Below are 22,997 nucleotides of genomic sequence, written 5' to 3'. Positions count from 1 at the left end.
AGGTGCCTATTGGAGTTGATTTCAAGTTTTATTCCACTGTGGTGTGAAAGAGTGCTTGATATAATTTTGGCCTCCCAAAGGGCTGGGATTACAGGTGTGAGCCACTGCGCCCAGCCAGAAAAAATTTTAAAATATTTTGTACACTATTTGAAATGACTATGAAACGCTTTGTTTCAATCAATTAAAAAAATGGGAAATTGGCTTATCTTTTAGAGACATTTAAAATGTCAAAGTCCTCCTTAAGCTTCAAGAAAATAAAATCAGTCTCCTTAAAATGAATCAATTATAATGAATTCGTCAAAATATTTATATTGTGTTAACCTAATTTACCAAGACATTTCAAATTTACATCTCTGCATTAGTTAAAGACAGATTTAGAAATATACTGATTTTCTTCAAATACAGTTTTTAAAGTTACGATGATTAGATTTAAAGATATGTGTGATCAGTCAGTTTATGATTATGTAAAATAACATGTCAATAGTTACAGGATAATGCAGGTAGGTAAGACACCTGTTCTACTATTGTGTGATTTCATGATTTAACTGGTGTAATTAGGAAAGGTTTTACATCTAATTCAAACTGCCATATCCACTTTTTTTTTTTTTTTTGAGATGGAGTCTCACTTTGTTGCCCAGGCTGGAGTACAGTGGCATGATCCCAGCTCACTGCAACCTCTGCCTCCAGGGTTCAAGCAATTCTCGTGCCTCAGCCTCCCGAGCAGCTGGGACTATAGGCACCCGCCACCACACCCGGCTAGTTTTTGTATTTTTGTAGAGACAGGGTTTCATCATGCTGGCCAGGCTGGTCTCGAACTCCTGACCTGAAGTAAACCACCCACCCTGGCCTCCCAAAGTGCTGGGAAGATACACTTCTAATCACAGCATTTCCAACTATATATTTGGTTAAAACAGTTGAAACTGCCATTGCAGTTACAGCAAAGGTAACAAGAGGTAAATTTCTAATATGTAACAGGAGAGTTGACTTTTCATCTAGAGTTAGCACCAAAATCATTAAATTTGTATAGATATTTGCATTAGCAGAAATCCCATTTTGTTCATGTTGTTTTTAAATAAAGTGACTTATTTAAAATTTAGTTGCATTTTAAAAATCTGTGTTATGGGAGTGGTAATATTGATTCCAGGCAGGGAGATGAGACAATTGTTAGAGAGGCAGGGATGGAGCTGAGTGGTCCTCCTGGTCTCCAGTGGCCTGGCGGTGGCGCGATGGGAGGGAGAGCGCCCCCTGGAGGCCTAGGCGGTTCCTGGCTCGTGTGCCCGCGGGAACCCAAAAACTAAGCCTCTGGCCCCGCCAGGGCGTACGAATCCTTTGCTCGTTTATCCAGTATTAAGTCACGCTGTGTGCTAACTGCCGTGGCCAGGCAGCAGCTGCACAACGAGCTGAGGTAAAATAGAGAACTAAGGAAGAATGGGGGACCCCAAAGCCAACTTGGTGACATCACACGCCGGAGTCGGACCCACGGCCCCCGGGCCACAGCTCAGAGGGGCGGGACCGCCCGGGCCGGGGCGGGGCCGGGGCGGGGCCTGTCACCAGGGAAACCGCCCTCCTAGTATCCGCGCGAGCGGTTGAGCTGCGCCCAGCGAGGCAACCGCCTGAGAACGCCAGTTAGGGGAGGGGCGTCTCGAGACCCAGAGACACCAAGGCCCCTGCGACGAGGTGGCTGCCGCTAGGGGGCGTTAGGACGACGGACCGGGTTCGAGTTGGGCCCGCCCTTTCCGCCCGCGCCCCAGGCCCTTGCAGACTTGCAGATCGGCATTCGCGTCCGAGAGCGGGAAAGAAGCAGTGTCCTAGGCCCCGGTAAGTAAAAGTCCGTCGTCACCGGCCGCCTGGGCCCGGTCCGCCCAGCGAACAGGGCGGCGTGAGGGTCACGGGCTGGAAACAATGCCACAGCTCAAGCTGACTCCAACAGTAGTAGCTTTTTTTTTTTTTATTCCGAGAAAGGGCCTCCATCTTTCGCCCAGACTGGAGTGCAGTGATGTGATCTAGGCTCACTGCAACTTCCGCCTCCGGGATTCAAGCGATTCTCCCGCCTTAGCCTCCCGAGTAGCTGGGGTTACAGGCGCGCGTCACCACACCCGGCTAATTTTGTATTTTTAGTAAAGACGGGTCTCACCACATTGGTTAGACTGGTCTTGAACTCCCGACCTCGGGTCATCCGTCCACCTTGGCCTCCCAAAGTGCTGGGATTACAGGCGGGAGCCACCGCGCCCGGCCTACAGTACTGGCTTCTGGAGGCCACTCAGGCACCACCTGTTTCTAGCTTGGAGAAGGGGAAACCGACAATAAAGTAGCCTTAAAGGGATCCGTGTTCCGGCTGCCGCCTTTTCAGATGTCAGTGTCGTCCAGCTAGTGTCCCTAGAATTACCCAGAATGTGCGTGGCACTGATTCATCAGTGGTTTAATCGGGAAAACCAGGTGTCTTACCTACCTGCCTCATCTGCTCACTGCCCCTTTCTAAGGCGTTCTCACAGTCGCAAACACTTTCTCTTCCTCCATTAATTCCAATAGGTAAGATTTTGGATTCTCCTTTAAGGTCCCCAGTTTCTCGAAGATAGCCCAAGGAATCTTGCCATTTCCTTGCCTTTTACACATCTGGGTTCATCCAGAGACGTAAACCCTGACCACCACCAGCTTCAAAGGGGTCCGACCCATGCAGTCACATAGGGCTTAGAAGGGCCCCGTCCTTATTTTCGTGCTCTGCTATGGCAGTCTTGAAATTCTTAATTTTTAAACCAGCACGCGCCTCCCCTCCCTGCCCCCCACACACATTTTCATTTTGCACTGGGCCTGGCCTTAGTTCTGATTTTCTCAAAGGCTGCCATACAACTATAAAAATATAGTTAAAAGAGATTCTTCTTTAGACGTGTCGATAGTCACTAGGACATCAAGAGACAGGTGGCATGATTCTATTAACTAGCTAGGAGTTGTTGGAATCATAAAGCGTTTGTGATCCAATGCCCACCCTCCACCCTTTCTCAATTTCAGAACCTGAGAGACTGCTTAGAGAAAACCTGAGAGGTAAAGCTGAGCTGTCCAGTACCAAAACTCATTGAACCACATGTAGCTGTTCAGCACTTGAAATGTGGCTGGTCTGAAAAAAGATGTGCTACAAACGTAAAACGCATACCAGCTTTTAAATTCTTTTCCTTTCCTTTTTTTTTTTTTTTTGTTGAGACAGAGTATCTCTCTGTCGCTGGAGTGCAGTGATGCAGTCTTGGCTCACTGCAACCTCTGCCTCCCGGGTTCAAGTGATCCTCCTGCCTCAGCCTCCCAAGTAGCTGGGACTACAGGCATGTGCCACCACGCCGGCTAATTATTTTGTATTTTTAGTATAGATGTGGTTTCATCATGTTGGCCAGGCTGGTCTCAAGCTCCTGACCTCAGGTGATCCACCTGCCTTGGCCTCCCAAAACGCTGGGATTACAGGTGTGAGCCATTGGGCCTGACCCTTTTTTTTTGTTTTTTTGAGAAAGAGTGTTGTTCTCTTGCCCAAGCTGGAGTGCATTGACTTAATCATGACTCATTACAACCTCAACCTCCTGGGCTCAAGCATCCTCTTGCCTCAGCCTCCTGATCACAGGCATGCACCACCATGCCCAGCTAGTTTTAAATTTTTGTGTAGAGATGAGGTCTCACTATGAGAAACATACTCGGGCTGGTCTCAAATTCCTGAGCTGAAGCAATCCTCCTGCCTCCCAAAATGTTAGGATTACAGGTGTGAGTCACTGCACCCAGCCTAAAGTCTCATTTTTAATTTAAAATATTTTATCCATCTTTATATTAATTACATGCTTAAATGATACTTTAAGTAAATCAGATTAAATATATTCAAATTAATTTCACCTGTCCCTATTTATTTTTTAACATGAGTCCTAGAAAATTTTAAATTGTAACTATATGGGACTCACGTAATATTTCTTTGGGAAAACACTATTATAAAAGTTTTAAGATATTGGAAACTTCTTATAATGTTCAGAAAAACTGCCTTCCCGTCCCCCGCAAAAAAACTCACACTGACCCTTATTATCTCCCAGAAAATACCACTGCCTACTCTTATCTATGTGATCCATATCAAACAACCTTACTAACCCAGCTTAACTCAAAGGCCTTGGCAGTTAAAGAACCACAGCCTAACTACAGATGGTCTAGGACTGCAGAATTATAGTCACTTTTAAGAGAAAGGCTCAAACTTCCCCCAGCTGTTGCATTAGACCAATTTAGTTGTTGGCAGACCTATCTCTACTGTTTTGGCTGTTTGTCCAGTTTTGCATAAGTAAACTGTAAAGAAATTATAGAGAAGGGAAGAAAGACGTCATCAAGGAGGATGGTCACCTCACCAACTTTCACTCCAAATTATATTGTTACAAACTCCGGCATTGCAGCATCCTTGGCTTTCTTTTTGTCAGTCATACCACTTTAAAAAGTAATTAGCTTTAGTGAAGAAATTGCCGATGCTCTAGTCTGAAGCATAGATAGGGACAGAAAATGATCTCTAAACTTTCACTTGAGCAGTCTCCATTAGTTATGGAGTATAAAATGGGTAGACTCCCATATCTTAACCTTTAGTGTTTTGAATGGCTCTCAAAAGCAGTGTGATGCAGGAAGATGTTAGCTCTACATCAGTATGTACTGGATGAGGTCCTAACCCAGTCCTCCTAGAGCCTCTAGTTCCATGGAAAATAACAGAAAAAAAGTTCTGTTAGTTCACATGAGTGCTGGTTGTTCAAAAGAACCTGGTGTCTCTCTCTTGCTCCCTCTCCCGCCATGCAACATGCCTGCTCCTCCTCCGCCTTCTACCACGAGTTAAAGCATCAGAAGCCTAGCAGATGCTGGTGCCATTCTTGTACCGCCTGCAAAACCATAAGCCAAATAAAACTCGTTATGAATTGCCCAGCCTCAGGTATTCCTTTACAGCAACGCAAAATGGATCGACACACTTGGTTTATGTCTTCCTCTGGAAAGATATGGCTCTGTTTATGAGCTACCTCACCCACGAGTGTGTTTTGCCTATCCACTGCTTACCCGTCTGTATTAGTCTTCCACGCCGCTGATAAAGACATACCCTAGACTGGGCAATTTACAAAATAAAGAGGTTTATTGGGCTTACGGTTCCACATGGCTGGGGAGGCCTCACAATCATGGGAGAAGGCAAGGTGGAGCAACATCTTACGTGGGTGACAGAAGGGCAAACAACTAGCGCAGGGAGACTCCCATTTTTAAAGCCATCAGAGCTCATGAGACTTATCCACAATCACAAGAACAGCACAGGAAAGACCCGCCCTCATGATTCAATTACCTCCCACCCGGTTCCTCCCATGACACATGAGAATTGTGAGAGTTATAATTCAAGATGAGATTTGGGTGAGGACACAGCCAAACCGTATTACCATCCCATCATGAGGCTCAGTCTCAGCCAAGCTTCTGAACTGTTTTGTCTCAGGAGCCACAGTATTTGACAAAGCCTTAGAAGCTGGATCTCCACCCCGGTAGACATCTGCAGGTGACTGAAATGAGATTGCCCCATCAGGGTGGGGGGATCTATCATCATGCAGCCATGTAATTTCTTAAGAAATTAAGGAAGGTTTAAGCAAAAAAGCCTTGGCAAGTTGAGTTGGGAAAGAATGTCTACCACTGGCTCAAATTACTGCCTTTCTGAGGCTTCTCTTTCACCCAACATGCAAAGGTCAATCTTATGTGCAACAGCACCTTTCAACCATGATCAGCCATGATCGGGTCAGCACTCTGAGATAGGATTGAGGTGTGTACACCACAGAATGCAAAATATTTGGGAATCCCTGGAAGCATGACAGAGATGGGAACTGCAAGTTGAAGCTTAAGTATTCCTCCTGGCACTGAGAAAGGCTTGGTCTTGTCCTGATCTCAGGCTTTTGGTAGTGAAGCCACCTGGGCCTGTAGTTTTGTTACAAGATTTTTAACTACACAATTCAACATCTTTAATAGACATAGAACTACTTAGGTTATGCACTTACATGAGCTTTGGTAGTACCCATCTCATAAGGAATTTGTCCATTTCCTTACAAGACTTGATGACTAAGTTGACTTTATGGGCATGCAATAATTTGTGATATTATTCTATCTGTTTAATGTCCTGAGACCTGTAGCAATATCCCTTTTATCATTGCAGACGTTGGTAATTTGTGTCTTCTCTCTCTTTTTTTTAATCAGTCAGGCTAAAGTAGTTTGGGCAATACTGACATTTTGAGCTGGATAATTCTTTGTCATATGGGACTCACCTGTGCATTGTAGGATATTCGGCAGCATCCCTGGCCTCCACCCACTAGAGGTAGCAGCACTCCTCCAGTGGTGACAACCAAAAATATCTCCAGACATTGCCAAATGTCTCCTGAAAGGCAGAATTGCCCCTGGTTGTATACCACTGCTTTAAACTACTTTATCTCTGTTACCATGTTTTCTGTTTCAAGCGTTTTCATTTAATGTATATACATTTTTATCTGCTGAAATTCCCCTCTGGTCATTCATGTTCCTGTCTGTTTTTTTCCACTAGAACCTTCAATATATATGATTAATGTATTAATTAAATTTATTTTAAGTTCCCCCCTCTTAGTTCTAACACTTAAGTTATCTGTGAGTGTGGTTCTGTTGATTACTTTCCCTCTTCACAATGAATTGTTTCTTTCTTTTTCATGCTCATAGTATTTTATCAAATGTCAAGCATCTTGTGTAGTACAGTTGGGGGTTGAGATAATCTGTGCCCCAAAATAAGCATGCTTTTTCTGCTAGGTCAGTAATGTGGGGTCTTGAATCAGTCTACTCAGTAGTTAAGCCGGGTTTGGGTTTTATTGGTCCATCTTCACTACACCAGCAGGTTCGATTTCCTCTATTACCTTATGCTTAGGGTAGTGTGCTAGAGGGATTTTCTCAATATCCTATTTCATTCTCAGCTTCCAGCCTTCACATTGAGCCTGTACCACACAGGAGTCTCTCTCCATGCTTTTGCCTTTCACCCTGTTTGTTCCTTGGTGCTTGCTATCTTGGTAGAGGAGGCCAGAAGACTATTGGTCATCCTGGTCCAACCTCAGTCTTGGGTAAGGAATGGTCTGGGCAGATTTTTTGCCTTTTCCACAGTAAGAGCTTATTTCCCTGTATCATTCTGATTTCACACTGCTATAAAGAACTACCCGAGACTGGGTAATTTATAAAGGAAATAGGTTTAATTGACTCACAGTTTCACATGGCTGGGGAGGCCTCAGGAAACTTACAATCTGGCAGAAGGCAAAGGGGAAGCAAAGCACATCTTAGGTGGTGGCAGGAAAGAGAGAGAGTGAAGGGGGAAGTGCCACTTTTAAACCATCAGATCTCATGAGATCCCCCTCACTCTCACAAGAACAGCATTGGGGAAACCGCCCACATGATCCAATCACCTCCCACCAGGTCCCTCCCTTGACAGGTGGGGATTACAATTTGAGATGAGCTTTGGGTGGGGACAGAAAGCCAAACCATATCATTCCCCTAACAGATCTTTATCACCAAGGGAGGCTCTCTCTAGTCTCCTGCCTTGTCCCAAGTCTTTTTCATCAGTACCCAGTAGAGATGATGGAAGAGAGACTGAAAGTGGAAGCAAACTGTCTTTATGTCTGAGGCTCCCAGGGTTGATTTTTTTTTTGTTTTTTGTTTTGTCTGAGGCTCCCAGGGTTTGGTTTTGTTTGTTTTAATTATTATACTTTATGTTCTAGGGTACATGTGCACAACGTGCAGGTTTGTTACGTATATATACATGTGCCATGTTGGTGTGCTGCACCCATTAACTCGTCATTTACATTAGGTATATCTCCTAATGCTATCCCTCCCCCCTCCCCCTACCCCACAACAGGCCCCAGTGTGTAATATTCCCCTTCCTGTGTCCACGTGTTCTCATTGTTCAGTTCCCACCTGTAAGTGAGAACATGTGGTGTTTGGTTTTCTGTTCTTGCGATAGTTTACTGAGAATGATGGTTTCCAGCTGCATCCATGTCCCTACAAAGGACATGAACTCATCCTTTTTTGTGGGTGCATAGTATTCCATGGTGTATATGTGCCACATTTTCTTAGTCCAGTCTGTCACTGATGGACATTTGGGTTGGTTCCAAGTCTTTGCTATTGTGAATAGTGCCGCAATAAACATACGTGTGCATGTGTCTTTATAGCAGCATGATTTATAATCCTTTGGGTGTATACCCAGTAATGGGATGGCTGGGTTAAATGGTATTTCTAGTTCTAGATCCTTGAGAAATCGCCACACTGTCTTCCACAATGGTTGAACTAGTTTACAGTCCCACCAACAGTGTAAAAATGTTCCTATTTCTCCACATCTTCTCCAGCACCTGTTGTTTCCTGACTTTAATGATCACCATTCTAACTGGTGTGAGATGGTATCTCATTGTGGTTTTGATTTGCATTTCTCTGATGGCTAGTGATGATGAGCATTTTTTCATGTGTCTGTTGGCTGCATAAATGTCTTCTTTTGAGAAGTGTCTGTTCATATCCTTTGCCCACTTTTTGATGGAGTTGTTTGTTTTTTTCTTGTAAATTTGTCTGAGTTCTTCGTAGGTTCTGGATATTAGCCCTTTGTCAGATGAGTAGATTGCAAAAATCTTCTCCCATTCTGTAGGTTACCTGTAAAGCCAAAATTGACAAATGGGATCTAATTGAACTAAAGAGCTTCTGCACAGCAAAAGAAACTACCATCGGAGTTAACAGGGGTTTTATACTCTCATGCTAGTCCACACTTGACCTTTAGCAATTCATTAACAATTTTAGCTGAATTCTTATCAGCGTATGAGGTACTTGATGTCTCTTCTTCAGTGCTCATGTCCCTTTGCTCCTTTGCCAGGCCAGTCTTTCCTTGGATTTCAAGCTACTTTATTGATCTGTGACCTTAGGTAGGGTGACCAGTTGTTCCAATTTGCCTGGATCTGAGGAATTTCCCAGGATATGGGACTTTTAGTTCTAATATGGGGGAAGTCCAGTTGGTCTTCCTAACCTCAGTCCTCTGAGTTTCAGGAAAAATTATTTCGTAGTTTTCTGGTTGTTGGCATAGGAGCGATGCTCTTTCTAGGTTTCTACATCCTGGGCAGAAGACAAATTACTGAAATATTTATGCACGTTGAATATGGACAGAAGTGGCTCTTGAGATAGTGAGAAACCATACGGGGGAAACATCTGTTTCTTACTAAAGCAGGGGGGTTCTTGTGAAATCTTCCCTAAAATAGAGAATAAGCAAAATCATTTCAGTATCTGCCATTCTTTTGTCTGTCAGCATCAGATTTATCTGATTACCTAAATGAACGCTCGTTGAAGAGCTGGGTCCACACCTATTCCTTCTACACCTGTAGTTAGCATTCAACCAGCACCAGACTTATACTTTACCCCCAGCAACTGAGTATCTTTCATAGATTTTTGAGCAAAATTTTTTTCAAAAGAAAAATCTGTATTCTCTCTCATCAAAGGAAGATGGGTGAGTGTAGCAGTGATCTTCGAATATTAATATTGACCATTTCTGGGTGAATAAGCCCATGTGTGTACACATGTGTGTATAATCTTGCTATCAGCTGCCTGGAGGCATATTTGGTTTATGTTGCCATGGGCAGTACCTCTGGTATTGTGTTTTTTTATTTCAGATATTGTGGGAACCAGGAGTGTTTCTGACTCCTACAACCATCACTAATGGTTATGTGGTAGGCAGCCTCCAGGAAATGCTCTGTATCTGGTGTGACGACCAAAGCTTTATCATGTGCTCAATTACTTTTTTGAGTATCCTTGAATATCCAAGAAAAATATAGCCTCTTGAGGAGCTTATGGTCTGTGTATGTGATATCTTCCTATTAAATAGTCAAGATAGTAACATTAGTACAATAGAATCAACACAGAAATCTTAAAACTGGGAACATTTATAATTTCAACAACTGTAGGCTTTATATAGCTGTAGATATAAAAATAACAGCTAAGACCTGTATTGTCTTTTTTATGTGCCAAGCATTGTCCTAAATGTTTTATACTCATTACTACACTAAATCTCTACCTGTATAAGCTTCATAACAACCCAATGGTGTTAAATGTTATTATCCACATATTACAGATTAGAAAAATAAGGAATAACAGGGCTAAGAAATGTTTTCAAGGTCACACTAATAGCAAGTGGTGGCAGTGAGACTTGAGCCTGTACAGTTTGTTTCCACAGTTCTTTTTTTTTTTCTTAATGAGAAGGAGTCTCACTCTGTCTCCCAGGCTGGAGTGCAGTGGTGTGATCCTGGCTCACTGCAACCTCCGCCTCCTGGGTTCAAGCAATTCTCCTGCCTCAGCCTCCCAAGTAGCTGGGATTAGAGGCACCTGCCACCACGCCTGGCTAATTCTTGTATTTTTAGTAGAGACGGGGTTTTACCATGTTGGTCAGGCTGGTCTTGAACTCAAGCCAGGTGATCTGCCCGCCTCAGCCTCCCGAAATTCTGGGATTACAGGCATGAGCCACTGTGCCCGGCTCTCCAGAGTTCTTTTTAACCACTGTGACAGTGGTCGCAAATACAGAAGACAGAAAATATTTCAACTCACAGGATGATGTAGAGAAAGTGAGCTGGATATGTGAAAAAAAGCCTTTTAAATACCATTTTGATTTTAGGCCATGTGCCAACCAAGGATGTACAGAAAGCTGAAAGAGGACTTGCTAAGGAAAATAAGTTAGCAAGTGGTACAGTGATGCCCTGGGCTCATAAGTCAACAAACAGCGTGAAATATACAGATAGTTGTGCCCATTTGATAGAAGTGTCATGTGATGCAGATGACAGTAACAGTGGAAGTGCTAAAAAAAAAAAAAAAAAAGAAAAAAACTTGCAAGAACAGCCCTACCTCTGCATATAAAATACTTGAGTACTTTCAGTTTCAAAATTAAAGATTGCTCAGAAACCACTTGCCATACAGAAGAAATTTAGGATGAAAATTTTTATCAAATGATTGAGAATGTGTTAGGTCATTCTTAGATTGCTATAAGGAAATACCTGAGACTTGGTAATTTATAAAAAGAGGTTTAATTGGCTTGTGGTTCTACAGACTGTCTAGGAAGCATAGCACTAGCATCTGCTCTGCTTCTGAGGAGGCCTCAGGGAGCTTTTATTTATGGCAGAAGGTGAAATGGGAGCAGCCACGTCACATGGCAAAAGCAAGAGTGAGAGAGAGAGTTGGGGAAATGGAAGTACCACACACTTTTAAATTACCAAACTCACAAGAACTCACTGTCACGATGGCAGCACCAAGCCATGAAGGATCCATTCCCCCAACCCAGACACCTCCCACCAGGCCCCAACCTTCGGCACTGGTGATTACAATTCAGCATGAGATTTGGGCGGGGGCAAATATCCAAACTATTAGGTTGGTGCAAAAGTAATTGTGGTTTAATACATCAGAGAATAAAACCAATGAATGGAAAGTAGAAAGAACTTTGCTTTGAAGATGACATCATGGATGTGATCAACTCATGTGAATCAAAGTAGATTCACAAATGACTAGAATATCTCACAAACCCTGAGACTGGTTCTTGTAAGAGAATACACAGGAAAGACAGGACAGTCAACAAGAATATTCAAAGCATTTGGCGAGGGTGGAGTAGGATGATTGATTTTCAAGTCAACTGATTATTACAACAAAATATATGTAGAAGATGAAGTATTTTAGCCTAGCCCAAGGGAAATCACTGATATCCTCTCTATACTTACTGGGTAACCTAGATGATACAATACAGCTCTTATTAAGTGGCACTTATTTATGTGTGAGTCTGATATTCTCACAGAGGCACACACACACAAAAAAAAAGCTGGGGGGTGAAGGGGTATAGTGGTGGTCTGGGAGTAGGGAGGAAAACTCAGATTGTGTTAAAAGATACAATGCAGAAATTTTATAGGTTGGTTTCTTAAGGTTAACTTTATAGTCCAAAAGGTAGAGAGGGTTGATAATCCAGTACAATTTGTAGACATTGATGAAAAGATACTACATACTTTGTGCTTTACTGTAACACATTTTATCCTTAAGACAAGGTAAACAACCATTTAATATAACAAGCTTAGCTAAGTCTTGATAATTTAGAATTTTCTACTCAAAATAATTGAGTGAGGATGTCCTTTTGTAGAACGAATTACGTGTTTAAGGTATTGTTGTCAATGAGGAGGAGGAGGAGCACTGCTGTCCTAAGATCAACTCTATTCTGAGGCCGTGGTTATGCTTTTGTTTAAAAAAAAAAAGATTATCACTTTCTAAATAGAAGTATCCCAGAGAAGACTGGGTTTGAGGTTTGGTGAAGGTTACATTTTGAGTAAAGGACACAGAGGACATTGGATTGGCAGTGTTCAGTGTGTGTGGTTTTTCGTGTCTCCCCAAATCCTCCCAGGAGATGTATTTAGGCTGCTAAAACCCACTCTTTTACCTACTCAGGAAGCGAGCTTATCAAACATCTTTTATCCTCAACTATATTATCTTGAAATTGCAGCGTATTAACTCACATGGTTGCAAAAACTGCCTTTCACTAGTCTGACCATCTGGATCTAACATTCAATATCCAGGAACAGTCCTTGCTAAGCTATCATCATATCATCACTGTCTTGCTACATTGCCTGCAGTTGATATGATAATGATTAGGCATCATAACATAGAGTCATTTTGCAACAGTGGAAGGAGAGGATGTTGTAAGGGATGTGTGCATATAGCTCTCTGCAAGCAAGAGGTATAATGGGGCTGAGCAAAGCAACAGGTATAATAGGGTCCGGCCAGGTGTTACCACATAAATGGGGAGACATATCTGGACTTCGGATGTGTTGGGATGTTTACAGGCATAACAAAACCCAGCTGCATATTTTTTTGCCGTAGCCTCAGCCAGTAGCTTGCCACAGGGAGGCATTACACACAGACCTTGCTGTGGGAACTATTTGATTGTTCAAATACCTGTCTGGTACATCACCAGGCATAGGCAGCTACTGACTAGCTGCCAGAATCAGTAACTATAATAACTGTTATAGGCCAGGCTTGCTGGCACATGCCCATAGTCCCAGCTACTCAGGAGACTGAGGCGGGAGGATGGCTCAAGGCCAGGCATTTGAGGCTGCAGTGGGCTAGGATCATGCTACTATGCTCCAGCATGGACAACAGAATGAGACCCTGTCTCAAAAAGAGAGAAAGAAATGTATATAAAAAAGCTATTATAATGGTTTCCTCACAAACTAAAGGTGAGGAGTGCTTGTATAATAACTATGTTGATACCATGAATCAAAAAATGGCAAATATTGCTGTTTTTTGAAGTTTTTGGAAGAATCTAATCCCCAAAAAGAGCCTATTTTTCATAAACACAAGAAACAGGTGTACACATCCCAGATTTTATTAATGTTGTTTGAGGATTTGTGAGTGGGAATTCAAAAGCAAGCACAGGCTGCACTGATCAGTTTAATATTATATATTTCAATTTTTTTTTTGTCATTGCCTCTCTTTCTGCAAAAAGACTTCCTATATTTTCTCTTAAGGGTTTCACAAATTTCAGGCCAATTGATGAACACTACTTTCACCCACAGGTAAGGTTTAACTGAAAATAGTAAGATCTTACTGTTGCTCTTACACACTGGATATTTTCTTTTCAGATTTTATTTGGAGAGAAGCAAGCATCTTTGCCTCTTTGGAGTAGGAAATTCAGAGTTGGAAAAGGTAGGATTTTCTTCCTCTGCCTTTCAACTTGTGAAAAAAATTAAAGTGTAATTTTCAAAAGTGGACGCTTTGTTAAAAATTTAAGATAGTTTATTTTTAGTTTTGTAGATACTTCTAAATTAGGGATGAAGGCTATAGATAGTATATCTGAATTTTAAACTGCTTTAAATATGGTTTTCAGAAACTTAAACTTTTCTCGTCTTAATTTTCAAAACTATTTAATTTTGTGAACTAATTACATTTCAAACTAAAGTGAAAGGAGTTATGTCTTGGAACTTGACAAACTTTTACATTTTATGCTTTAGGCACTGATTATAAATGAAAGTGGCAGGATGATGGTAGACAGGATTTACACCATGACATTTGAACTATATGATTGAATGGGAAAGGGAAACCAGTTATCTCATTATGCATTAAAATAGGCACTAAAGTGTAAATGTGTAGTTTAACAGTGACACCTGTATAATTACTACCCGGCTAAGAAATAGAAAATTACCAGCATTCTAGGAAATATATGCATATTGCTTCTAAGTAACAGCCCTTCTCCTCCCCACAGGTGACCACTATCTTTACCTGTATACTAAAATTCCTTTTTTCATACCAGTGATTCCCAAAGTTTGGTCTGGCATCAGCATTATCTGGGAATCTGTTAGAAATGCAAATTCTTAGGTTCATTCTCTGATCTATTACATTTATGTATTTTTTATGGGATGCATATTTATATGACAAAATATAAAGCAGTGATTCTCAAATTTTAACATGTATCAGAATGACCTGAATGGCCTTTTAAAACACAGATGCTGGGTCCTACCTAGAGTTTCTAGTGATCTCTTTCTATTGTCTGTTTTAATCATTGATTCCAATTTTCTTATATGCTGAATATGTTTGACCCTCTGCTAGTCATTGCACTTGAAATGTCATTTTGTGGAAATAATTGTCTGGCCTACAATTAAGATACTTTGCCCCAAAGATCACACGTATTTGCTTTTGTTGGGTACCTGCAAGTACTACAAGTTTGGGCCCACCTGTTCAAAGTCTGGTATTTCCTGGACAACTCAGAGGAGTCTCATCACATTCAGATTATTACAATTCTTGTTCACCTTCACTCTGAAATTTTGGATCCCAGATTGTTGTAGGAGAAGGTCTCCTGACAGACTCCCTAACTTTTATGAACCCAGGGTTTTGTTTTCAATCTCCTCCATACCCTGAAAGGCTGTCAAAATGGAGTTCCTAATGTTCTGGGATTAGCAGCGCTTTCAGTGAAAAAGTGGCTTCAGGCTTGTTTACTTCTCGTGATTCTTTGCTTCTCTTTACTCCTGGCCTGATAATTCCTTACTATTTTGTAATCTCTTTGAGGCTTTTAAAAAGATTATTTGAAATATATTTTACCCAGTTTTTTAGTTGTTTTGTTTTCAGCTGTCAGACTGACCTAAATAATCTAGGCCATCATTACTACAAATGGAAAATAAATTAATAAGGCACAATATTTTTCAAAGTACTGTGGTTTCTCAAAACATTAAAAAGCAATAGATGGGCTGGGCGTGGTGGCTCAAGCCTGTAATCCCAGCTACTTGGGTGGCTGAGGCAGGAGAATTGCTTGAACCCAGGAGGCAGAAGTCGCAGTGAGCCAAGACGGCGCCATTGCACTCCAGCCTGGGCAACAAGAGTGAAACTCTGTCTCAAAAAAACAAACAAACAAACACTATAGATGTTTATATTTTTGGGAACAAAAAGTTCTTTTTGTTAGTCTACAGCTTTAATCAGATGTGGGACACACAAGATGGTTTGGATACAAAAACGCTTTTTTGTTAAAAGATTCCCAGAGTTCCATATTTAAAAATATTTATGACCTTTAACCTTATGACCTTAAATAGTGATATAACCTTTAACCACTCCAGAGTGCTCTGATATTTACACAGTGGGTTCCAGAAGTGCTTCCCACAACTTCAGAAAGCCTCACAAAATGCAAAGGTGTACCTAGTACAATATCCACTTCACGATTCGTGATACTGATATCAAGCACTAGGGTCTCAGTTTAGGTCCCATTTCTTGCCGCACGGAAAGAAGCAAGTGTTGCCAGAGAAGTCTTTATTATTTTACAGTTGATGTCAACCAGAGAGACCAGAGCCAAACCTCAAATCCATCTCCTTGCTCCAAGCAAAGTTAGGGGTTTATATAGTGAGGAAGGAAAACAGGAGAGCAAGGAAGAGGAGTTGATCAACAGGCAGCGGGTGGTTGAATGGGGGATCTAGTATCTCACTGTAACCACGTGCACAAAGACAGTGATTAGGGCTGGGTAAGGAAGAGGAAGTGGTCAACAGGCAGCAGGTGCATCTCGGTCTGGGTGCAGCGATTCAGAAAGCCACAAGATGCAGGAACTCCCAGTTCTGAGCTACAAATAACAGAGGGTGCTTTTCACATCACACAGAGGCTTTCTAGCCATGGCACTTCTTAAGTTACAAGGCAAGTTATGGCCAACCTCCATCCAACCCTTAGTTGATAACTTATGTTTAAAACAACATATTGACCTTTAAACCAATATGACACCACCATTATTACTTTCACACAACTTACCTCTTAAAAATCAAAATATTGCTCTCACAAGTATAAAATTTCTTAATATAAATTTCCATTTCTTATTATAAAATCCTACTTTATGAAAAGATGTGGAGAGCCAGGACCACCATGAAGCCCACTCAGTTTAACCACTTCCTTATAGATATATCTTACTGCATCCCATGTGTTTTGTTTGGGATATAGGTATTTTCCTTATGTAGTAGCACATGCTCCTCCTCTCTTCCCAGCTAGAATATGATCTAAAGACATGTGGTTTTAGACAACATTTATTATGGCTACCATTTCTTTGGTATTACTTTTGCATAGCTGGTCATATATAATAGCTGTATCACTGATTGCTGAGGTTGCCCAGTCAACTGAACTTTGGAAATTACATAACAAATTCTGTTTCTGAGCCTAGTAAGAATTTTGAGGAACCATTTAATGGCCCTAGTGGTCTAGTTATGCCCAAATAGCTGCCACTACTGTATTCCTCAGGCAGCCATTGGTGTGCACATGCCCCCTATATCCAGTAAGTAGAATAATGAGGAGTGGGCCTATGCTTTTTGCCAAAATCCGTAGTCCAATTTTTGATATTCAATGTAGATGTTAAAGAATGGGACCCTTATGAGCACCCTGATGTTACAAGCACTAGTGCCTATTCCCGTGAACTCTCAGAATCATCTAGATATGGCTGAAGATTATGCTTAGGACAGCAAGGGTCAGGAAATGTATGTCTTGGGATTTAGGGATAGATCATCTTTCTGGCAGCTCCAGTTAAATGGCCGAGTATGATTGCATCTGATAGAGATTTGATAAATCTCACGAGCCTCCATCTCCACATGTGCTTTCTTTCAACTGCAGCAGGCCTTCCATTTATGATCACTTAATAAACTTCGCCTTTGCATAGGCTATCCAGGTTCTAGAATTTGCCCAGTTTTTAACTTGGTACCATGATTCCCCATCTCTCAGTTTTCTGGAATGAAGTGTGTATCTCCAGTACTTGGGATCTATATTACACTGTATTTGTAGCCTCTAGACTAATTATATAACTTGGCATATAGTCAGAGGTATGTGATTCAGTATTTTCTTGAGAAGATTTAACTCCTGCAGGTCCTCTGAATCACCTGAGATGTGTAGGGCAGTAAGTGTAATCATTCCTTTTAAGGTAAAAGTGCCCTCATAACCATTACTGTTGTACTAGAATGAGGACTACTGACTTACTGGCTATAAGCTTATTTCAGTGGGTATTATAACCAGTTCTTTCAATTCTTTCACTGTCTCCAATGCAGATCAGATATCTCTTTGAGTTTCTTTTTAAAAGTTTCCATGAGAGTTAGTTCTAGCTAAGAGCTGTATGTCACTGGCATTGAACTGTCAGGAAATACCTGGTCAGAGCTCCTAGCGCAAAGCATCTCCAAAGGTGAGCACCCTATCATCCTGTTCACTGGAAACTAGTACTTGGAATAGTGCAGTAAACTCTTTGTCCTACTGTAGTTATTTATCTTACTACAGTAAATTTTTCTTAGAGAAGACTTTCACACAAGATTGGCTTCAAGAATCCTAACCAGTACAACCCGGGTTCCCAAGGGAAAGGATGTTAGACCCTGGGTTTGTTGGCAACCCAGTCTAGTTCTTTCCCTGCATTCTTGAAAACTTTTTTTCTGAAGTGGTTAGAGCCAAGTAGTCACTGATAGAGATTGTGTAGACGGAATTCATATACAAAGGGTAGAACAGGGTCTGCTAGATAGCTAGCTAAAGTCAGCATGTGGTAAATTTAGGAAGAACTGTGATTGGTAGCTAAAGGTTCTTTGCTGCTAATGTACGGGAAGAAAATAAAAGGATTGGACAGAAATAGTAGTGTGCCTTCCCTATCTTTATCACCCATTTGTCATTTTCAGGCCTATTTGTTATTCTCTTAACCTGTAGATTCTACAAGGATACTTATAGCTTAGTTTCCAGTGTCTTATATTTCATGAAACATTTGTATCTCAACCACACCCCACCCTATACCCCAACTTACTTACCTACTTATCTGTTCCTTGCACATAAAGTCTCCTGCTTCTGGAAGTTCCCAGTGGGAAGGTATACAGATCTGGGGACATTGGCCTCCCCACTAGGGCAGTTGTCTCAGAAGCGTCTGAAGTTTGGATATTAGGGTTGAAGAGCAGACAGTACAATTAGCACTCTTATTTCTTCTGGTATATTTCCTTACCATGATGTTTATGGATTGCCCATCAGTTTGGGCTTTTATTTCCACCCCATTTTTCAATACGTAGACTAGTAAGTATTTCCATTGAGAACTTCCTTTTTCTCTTTTTTAAATTTCCCTCTATTTTCTTTTGATTATTTTGAGAGCTGAAATTCACAAAAGTATCCTAAATTATCTTTTCCCAAATTGTTATAGGAAAGACTGCTAGTTATCTACTCTGCTATTCATTCTTCTTCCTTTTTCTTTAGCAGAACCTGATGTGTATGGGGTTGGGGGCACCATGTACTCAGCTAAAAAACTATAGTGCCCATCCTTCATTACTGATAAGGATGGCAGTGGAACACGGTTCTTGCCAATAACGTGTAGTCGAAGGTATTGAGAGAGATACCTAGTAAAGCTCCTTAAAAGCCAGTAGCCTCACAGCATGTAGTCTTTTGCCTTTCTTTCTTTCTCTTCTTCCTGCCTATATGTTAGGGGAGATGCTAGACATAGAATAGACATCTCACAACAGTGAGCCATAAGAGAGAAGCCAAGATAATAACTTGGGTCACATCTGAAAAGACTGAGTTAGACACTATGTGTGAACTCAGACAGTCAGAAACCAGTCATACTTTTTGCACGGTACCACTATCCCCGTTATCTTAGGGTTAGAAAAAACTGCCTTTATCATGACAGATTCATGCAGTTTGTATATCTCCAACACTGTTTGCAGTAGGACTTTACTGCCATCATTTAATTACTCTCACAATCTGGATATAGACGTTATTTTGCACTGGAATCATTAAAAATAACTCCTTGTGTCTCTGTGCCCCAGGTTGATATTCCTTAATTATGGAGGGCCCAAGATCTTTAAAGGGAGTGGTAGCATGCAGTTCAGTAGATGGCAATGCGGTCAATTTTGATAATTAGATAAAAATATTAGTATGCACAGCCAATGACTTTTAAAATAGTAGTAACATGAAAGTACCATGAGGTAGTTTTACAGTGAATCGCATGTTTTAAATGTATACATTCATGTTTTAAGTGTTGTGGGGATGAATTACTTGTTTTATAGATTTCTATTTTCAACCATATTTTCCTATTCTGTACTATTTGCCATACTAGAACACCGGAAAAGATTTAAGACCTCCAAATGTAAAGGATTATTGAGAAAGAGTTGCCAAAAAAGGGTCACATATTAGTTAGATAAGTTGTAGTTTCTCAATAATATCTCCAATATCTCAGTTTATAGAAAGACAATAGTCTGCATGTACATCTGTCTTAACTGGAAGGCTCTTATAATATTAAGTTGTTAATATTGGAGCTTTTTCTAGCTAGATGGGATAATAGTTTTTTTAGTCTTCTATTGCTTTAATTTTTCTGTAATGAACTGGTATTACCTGTTTGTAACTTTTTTAAAAGTTGAAAAAAATTCCTCTTGATGGACATTTAACAAGAGAAGCAGAAGTATGCTGCTGAGAAATGAGTAGCATCAAGTCAGGAACAGGGGGAACAAAGGGACTCCTGCCTTTGCTGCTGATCCGCCAGAACAGCCATCAGACTCCTCAGACTGCTGCTGGCTCCTGAGCTGCTGCTGAGCTGCCTGTGGGATCTTGAGTGGCAGTGAGCGCTCGCTGTGACACCAAAGATCCTCTTTCTTGTCTTGTTATTTCTTCATATTACCTTATCCTATTCTATGTTAATAATGTCTCCGTCTCTCTCTCTCCCTTTCTCCGCCATAGTGGTGTGTGGTTGACTCTGTTTCTCACCATGTCTTCTCACAAGACTTTCACCATTAAGCGATTCCTAGCCAAGAAACAAAAGCAAAATCGTCCCATCCCCCAGTGGATTCAGATGAAACCTGGTAATAAAATCAGGTACAACTCCAAAAGGAGACACTGGAGAAGAACCAAGCTGGGTCTATAAGGAGTCGCACTTGAGATGGCACACATATTTATGCTCTATCAAGGTCATGATCACCTTACGATATCAAGCTGAAAATGTCACCACTATCTGGACAGTTGTACATGTTTTACTGGGAATATGTTTTTCTCTTTTTCTATATGTTCTGTGCTAGTAGGGTGGATTCAGTAATAAATATGTGAAAGCTTTTGTTTCAAAAATGTCTCTGTCTAAAAACTGCCCCTTCATTTATTCAATAAGCATCAGGATCTGTGCTATATGTCAAACGCCTGGGTAATGCTGAGGATAAATGCTAAGCCAAATAGACCTTCAGCCTTTGGTGAGAGGGATAGATGCTACTCAGATCATACAGATGTATACAGTGGAACAAATTGAGATCAGGACTGCAGAGGAAAATAAGACACAGAGGAGGCAGAGTTCCTGGGCAAGTGGGGAGACCCACTTTATGCCTTCAGTATGTGTTCAGAACTCAGTACAAGTTAAGACCTATAGGAAGCACGAGTCAAGCAAGTGAAGATTGTCATGAGGAGAACAAGTACTTTAGGCAGAGGAAACAGGGTGTTTGAAGGCCTCTAGCAGCAATGAGCATTTTGTCCTTAGGGAAGTGAAAGGAGCATAGAAAGGAGATGGCTAGAGCATAGAAAGCAGAGGGAATGACTCTAGGTGAGTTTGCAGAGCTAAGTAAAGGCCAAATCACAAAGGGCTTTAAAAGTCATAAGAGCATTGTACCTTTTTCTCCTAAGCAGTAAGCAACGATTGAAAGGTTTTGAACTGAAACCATACTTCAATCAGGTTAGTTTTCACACTGGCTGTGTTACGGAAAATGGATTGGAGAAAGAGACAAGAATGGTATTGGGTGGAAGAGGAGGCCATTGATAAAGTGCGAATATCAGTGATCAGTTAAGGGGCAGTCACAGATTTTGTCATTTATATCGCTACTCTATTTAATAGGACATGATCCAGAAGCAGTGGTAGGCCACGGTCTAGAATTTGTAACATTTCTAGCTGGCAGTCTCTGCCTGTCTTCTTCACTCTTCTCTACATGTGGGTTCTTGTGTTTACCATAAACTTCTCGACAGTGGTCATGTCTGAGAATTATGAACTAAAAGTTATGAGGTAATCTTTTTGCTCTTCCCAAAGTGTTGCAGCCACAGTTATTAAGAGAATTGAATGAGTAATGAGTGCTTATTGTGTGCCAGGGACTCTAGTGGGCACTGGCATATGGAGTGAGTGAAGACTGAGTCCCTACTTTCATGGAACTCATTAAACTGGGAGCAGATCTTAAATCTTGCAAATATGTAATACAAACTGTGAAGTGACTGTGAATACTTGCCTTGTCAGTTACTGAAAAAAATCTTAAGGAAATAATCTTCATGGATCCCAGTCTCAGGGCTACCTTGTATGATCATGCAGTTTGGCAGTTAGATGAAGATGACTGGCTAAGGGAGTTAATCAGGACTACAACTCTGCTGGAATTCCACTTGCCAAGCCACACTGTTGTGCAAAACTACATCTGCCCAGAAGGAAGGATACATTTTTCTTTGTGCTAAGGTGTCACGTAGGTCAGCTTCATCTCTCCCTCTGATATCAGGAGTGAATTCCCTATTCTCAAAATTGAATGGGAGGCTCTACCTCATAAGTATGTAGCTGCCCTGAGCACAGAAGTGTATAGGAGGTGAAGGTCTAGGAATGAGTGTAATTTTATGCTTATAAAAAAATGGAGAACACTCAGTTCTCCATATTCATGGTCCCACATCTGCAAATTCAACCTACCACAGATTAAAAATGTCCAAAAATTATAATACAATAATAAAAAATACACATGAAAATACAGTATAACAATGATTTATATACCATTTACATTTTATTAGGTCTTATAAGTAATCTAGAAATGATTTTAAATATACAGAAGAAGTGAATAGGTTATATGCAAATAACTATGGCCGTTTCATCTAAAGGACTTGAGCACCTGTGATTTTAGTATCGGTTGAAGTCCTAGAACCAATTCCTGGCAGATAACAAGGGATGACTGTACAAAGAAGGCCTCAGACATAGATATATTTTAAGTACATAGATAGTTTTTTTAAGTGAGCCCTTTGTCTTCAGGGATTAGATCAATGTTGTATAGACCTAAGACAATGTGTCCCAGTGGTGGAACAGCGGAGGAAAAATCTGGTCTGTGCGTCATGAGGTGGTTGTAGTAGGGTTAAGAAAATTAAGGGCATCATACTGGGAAAGCTATGATGGAAGAGGAAGGAGGAACCCGTATGTAAAATCGAGTATTGGTTTCTATTCTTTTTTTTTTTTTTTTTGGGATAAGAGTCTTGCTCTGTCGCCCAGGTTGGTGTGCAGTGGTGTGATCCTAGCTCGCTGCAGCCTTGAACTTCTGGGCTCAAATGATCCTCCCACCTCATCCTCCTGCGTAGCTAGGATAACAGGTGTGCACTACCATGCCCAGCTAATTTTTTACTTTTTATAGAGACGGGGCCTCTCTATGTTGCCCAGGCTGGTCTCCAACTTCTAGCCTCAAGCAGTCCTTCCACCTTGGCCTCTCAAAGTGCTGGAATTCCAGGCATGAGCCACCACACCCAGCTTGGTTTTTGTATCTTGCGTC

The 22,997-nt window shown here is 41.2% G+C and overlaps 1 long non-coding RNA gene across 1 annotated transcript; it reads left to right on the top strand.

Annotated features, from left to right (window-relative positions):
- The first annotated feature begins 1,550 nt into the window (after nt 1-1,550).
- LOC105525816 lies at nt 1,551-20,583 on the top strand. The gene is made up of 3 exons (XR_001003980.1): nt 1,551-1,818; nt 13,650-13,713; nt 20,203-20,583. It is a non-coding gene; the product is annotated as an uncharacterized LOC105525816 (long non-coding RNA).
- The last annotated feature ends 2,414 nt before the right edge of the window (nt 20,584-22,997 follow it).

This window comes from Colobus angolensis, unplaced genomic scaffold, assembly GCF_000951035.1.
Source record: "Colobus angolensis palliatus isolate OR3802 unplaced genomic scaffold, Cang.pa_1.0 Scaffold56, whole genome shotgun sequence".
Lineage (NCBI taxonomy): Eukaryota > Metazoa > Chordata > Mammalia > Primates > Cercopithecidae > Colobus > Colobus angolensis.
Note: the sequence above shows the minus strand (reverse complement) of the source record. Positions and strands in the feature narration are given on the sequence as shown.